The sequence below is a fragment of the Palaemon carinicauda genome, chromosome 37, assembly GCF_036898095.1.
Source record: "Palaemon carinicauda isolate YSFRI2023 chromosome 37, ASM3689809v2, whole genome shotgun sequence".
NCBI classification, from domain to species: Eukaryota; Metazoa; Arthropoda; class Malacostraca; order Decapoda; family Palaemonidae; genus Palaemon; species Palaemon carinicauda.
In genome coordinates this window covers 59,677,713-59,683,355 of record NC_090761.1, presented here as the reverse complement: position 1 = coordinate 59,683,355, position 5,643 = coordinate 59,677,713, and positions in this window count along the sequence as shown.

Genomic DNA, 5,643 nt, shown 5'->3' with positions numbered 1-5,643 from the left:
GAGAGAGAGAGAGAGAGAGAGAGAGTTTTGACACCATTAATGATCGTTCAAGCCTTACTCATTTCTTCATATTAATCCTTGCGAGAGATCCCGAAGTAAATGAATAAGTCTTTGCATTTTCTTAGTTTGTTCAATATCGCAAATCGGTTTCCCATATTTAAAGAAAAAATATCTAAAAAAAATAAATAAAGACACGGATTATCATTTTAACTTCTCTGCAATTAAAATTGGTATTAAGTGGTTCATCAACGTGAATAGATTTCTAATAATGGTAAAATACACTTAAAAAAACCCGTAATTTTAATCCAGTAAAAATACAGGCGACCGTAATTATACCCTACTTTGTTATTGCCTTTGTTATAATGATTTCAATTACAATAATGGAAGGCGTTGAATAAAGAAGTTTCATTTGAAAGGAGTTGTTAACTAAATATTTTTAATACACAAAATTACTGTTGAGTCATATACTGCATTGTTGTTAAAACGATTTTGACCATGAATAAGAATGAAATAATTCAATTGCTGATTGATATATTGCGCCTATTTTCAGCGTCCAGCTTCTTAAACATTTGAGAAGGAGGTGAAGATGACTGATAAAAAGTAATCATAATAGGATTGTGATGGAAGGATACATTTATAAGTAGAAAGAACACTAGGGGATTTCAGGACGGCCGGAAATGAAGATTGTCAACATTTATATTCAAGTCTACGGACAAGCTTTCCCTCTTTCATGTGTTGACCGTGAATGAATCTACTGTATAATAATAATAATAATAATAATAATAATAATAATAACCAGAATTATGATCTTGATCCAGATCATCTTCAAAGTTTAATGGGTTCTTCCGGTACATAATACCGGTTCGTGGTTAAAATTTGGTGAAAATGTGGCAAGAAGTCTTGAAGTAATCATCCTAACACACAAACAGATAAATAAATAAATAAATGAATAAACGCCGGTCATTTCATAACTTTCTTAGAGGAGGCAATAATTTCCAATTAAACAATTATAGTCAAATAGTTTCAAAAAATATTTAGATATTGCCTCATCATGGTTATCCTATTAAGGGCATCGCAAAAGCTTAAAGGCTGTTCGTGAATGGCAGAGGCGAGGGACAATGTTCTAGAGACTGACAATATATATTATATGATCAGCGCCCAGGGGTCCTCTCCACCCAAGCTAGGACCAGGGAGGGCCAGGCAATGGCTGCTCATGACTCAGCAGATAGACCTATAGGCTCCCCAAACCACTCAAACCTTAGCTCACAAGAATGGTAGGGTTGCAGAAGCTAAGGGTACTAACGAATTTGAGCGGGACTCGAACCCCCGTCTGGCAAACACCAAGCCACAACAACATAATAAAATAGGCTTTAATGGGTATAATGCAGTAAATAGGAACTTCCGGTGTATTTATAAAATTCACAATGTTTTGTGAACCACTGAAAACTTCTGGTTGTCAGTTGCTCTCTCCAGTCGTAATTAGTCCTTAAATTGAGGGCAAAGGTCATACGGTGAACGTAGCGTAATTTTCGCTGTAAATATTATGCTCGCCTTTAAGTTTTAGAACTGTTTACTCTTTTTACATTTGATAGTTTAAAATTAATTAAGACTAACCGCGTTAAAGTATTTGGGGAGATTTTTTTTTTAGAGTGTAATTGTTATATAGTTCATTAAGGAAAAGAAAAATATACAAAATTCATCATTTCGTTGTGTGCTATGGGTAAAGGAATAAGCAATACTTTGGATACTCAAATATGAATGTATATAGGTTCAAGAGTTCAGATAATTACTTTCCTGTTATAATAACTCAGAAACGTGTGGGTATGCAGTGTAAAGAAAACCCTTTGAATCCTCAAGATGAACGTTGTGATAAATATCAAACAATGACTTATATGCCATTATTTAATTTACTAATAACTAATATGTACTTTATCTATTCTAATTGCTGACTTTATATGTATGTTAACTACTTTAATCTGATAAATATCTGCAAATTGAGATGATATATTCTATTATGCGATGATATTCAAGGAATAATGCATATATTTACATACTATAGTCCATTTCTTTTAGCGAGGCAGATTTGCACCGACTCGCAGCGGTACCCTTTTAGCTCGGAAAAGTTTCTGATCGCTGATTGGTTAGAATGATCTTGTCCAACCAATCAGCGATCAGGAAACTTTTCCGAGCTAAAAGGGCACCGCTGCGAGTCGTGCAAATATGCCTCGCTAAAAGAAATGGACTATAGTACAGTGGTAACGTTTGCCTAGTATTCACATGGCGGCAGATCGATCCCAGCACGGGACCGTGAGTTTAATCTGTTTACTGGTGAAGCCACTTGGGTATTGGGCTCGCACAGCTGACGTTCTAGTGAGCATCTATTCTGATGTAACAGGAACTGAAATCAGACACCTTTAACCTTTATTTAGATTATCATTTGATCTTATTTACACTTGACAATATTTTAACGACAATTGTTCGTATGTTAATAAGTTTTACTTCACGATTGTATGCATTTAACGAACAATTTAATTACTTTTGAATAAAATATAATGTTTCGACGTGAAATTATTTGAATTTCTAGTTCAGCAGGATTATGAATGGAGTACAGTCCGAAAGTTCCCTTTAATGGATACAAAAAGAAAAAATTAAATAATTTAAGAGAGCTACCTCTCATCATTTAACGAATTTATAGCACCAAAATGTACGTTGAGAAGGTAAAGTATGCAGTCATCTGTGGTTTAACAAACATTGAAAGTTATACATACATACATATACACAAAAATGTTATATGAATATATATATAAATATATATATATATATATATATAATATATATATATATATATATATATATATATATATATATATATATATATATATATATATGTATATTATAAAAATATGTATGCATACATACATATAAATTTATATGTACATACATATATATATATATATATAGTTGTATATATATATTATATATATATATATATATATATATATATATATATATATATATATATATATATATATATATAATATATATAGTATATATACATACACATCTCATCCTGACAGTAACGTTCAAGCATTCTGCAGCACAAATAACCAGACAAATCAAAATGACAAAATTTTCTTTTCTAAACTAAATATGTTTAATAACATCAGCATAACCTTGAGGATTTCATACTGCCTCAAACTTATCAATAAAATTTCAGGTAATCAGCTGACATTAAAGAAATCTTCTACTCAGCTAAACTTGTGAATGATGAAATCACGGAGTGCTTCGGCCAGGCGGTTACATGAATAGGTTTTTCAACCATTCAGAGAGAAAGAGAGACTGGTCTATGAATAGATCTAAATGTCGAGAGAAATGTCAGTGACTTTTTCTAAAGGTTAAGGAAAGAAATGTTCGGCAATACTGTAAATCATTCTCAGAAAATTATAGGTTTCTGGGTCATCTTTGATTCTCAGTGTCCTGCGTGGAGAAGTTAGAGTAAATCTGTGCTTATAAGATCTTCAAGAAAGTATCTCCCTAATATATAATGAAGGGCAAGTGTCTGGGTATCTCGTCTATATAATAAAGAGTAAATGTCTGGTGTTATGTATGTATATATACTACAGTATATATATATATATATATATATATATATATAATATATATATATATATATATATATATATATATATACATATATACAGTTGTATGTATATATATGCATATATATACACACATTTATATATATACATATATATTATATATATACATATATATATATAATATATATCTATATATATATATATATATATACACAGTTTTATATATATATATATATATATATATATATATATATATATATATATATATTTATATATATATATATACACAGTTTTATATATATACATATACACTATATATATATAAATATATATATATATATATATATATATATTATATATATATATATATATATATATATATATATATATATATTTTCCTGTCACATTTGGTAATCAACAATCTTCCAGAAATTGCAAAAACTAGCAGGTTGTAGTTAGAGGCTATCGGAAAGGGATGGGAATACATGTTTGGGTGCATATATTACCTAAATAGTCAGTCGTTAATTTTGACGGGTTGCGTACACTAGTTTTTACATAATTAATCAAAGGATAAAAATGCCATAATTCCTTCCTTGTATTCTTTATATCTTTTGATGTTTATTTCTAGTCTTGACCTCAGCCAAAAAATAATGAATAATTGAACCTATTAGCTTGTGATTGGCCTACAGATAAATCTTACATACAATAGATAACAAATTAGTGGTATGATAATAATAATGTTATTGTCTCTCATACCCATAAATATAATTCTTATCTTCACATTTAATCATTATCCCATTCTATTATGGCTTAAAGGAGAAACTGAAAACTAGCAATAATCTTGCGAGATATTTTCACCTTCTAAATCAATCCATTACTTGTGCTGATTTGAGTAATTTTCTACTATATGAACTCCCCTCTTCAACGTAATGACTTTTGCAATTATTCAAATGGCTACATATTTCATTAATTTCTATTTCTTAATTATTATTTGTTAATATATCTTCATGAATAGCTTTTTTTATTTGCTTGAGAAGACGAACATTCTTGGATGAAAACATTATACACACACACACACACCACACACACACACACACACACACACACACATATATATATATATATATATATATATATATATATATATATATATATATTATCATTATTATTATCACTTGCAAAATTACAACCATTGTTGGAAAAGCAGGATGCTATAAGCCCAAGGGCCCCAACAGGGAAAATAGCCCAGTGAGGAAAGGAAACAAGAAAAAATAAAATATTTTAAGAACAGAAACAACATTAAAATAAATATTTCCCACATAAACTATAAAAACTTTAACAAAACAATAAGAGAAATTAGATAGCATCGGTGTGCCCGAGGTGCACAGTGAAAGACCATGGTACAGAGTCTATGGCACTACCCAAGACTAGAACAATGGTTTGATTTTGGAGTGTCCTTCTCCTAGAAGAGCTGCTTACCATAGCTAAGTAGTCTCTTCTACTCTTACCAAGAGGAAAGTAGCCACTGAACAATTACAGTGCAATGGTTAAACCCTTGGATGAAGAAGAATTCTTTGGTAATCTCAGTGTTGTCAAGTGTATGAGGACAGATGAGAATCTGTAATAAATAGGTTAGACTATTCAGTGTATGTGTAGGCAAAGGGAAAGTGAACCGTAACCAAGAAGAAGGATCCAATGAAGTACTGTCTGGCCAGTCAAAGGACCCCCATAACATTAGCGGTAGTATCTCAACGGGTGGCTGGTGTCCTGGCCAACCTAAAACCCACACACACACATATTATATATATATATATATATATATATATATATATATATATATATATATATAATATATATATATATATATACCAAAGGCACTTCCCCCAATTTTGAGGGGTAGCCGACATCAACAAAGAAACAAAACAAAATAGGGGACTCTACTCTCTACGTTCCTCAGCCTAACCAGGGACTCTGCCGAGTTCAGCTGGTACTGCTAGGGTGCCACAGCCCAACCTCCCACATTTTCCACCACAGATGAAGCTTC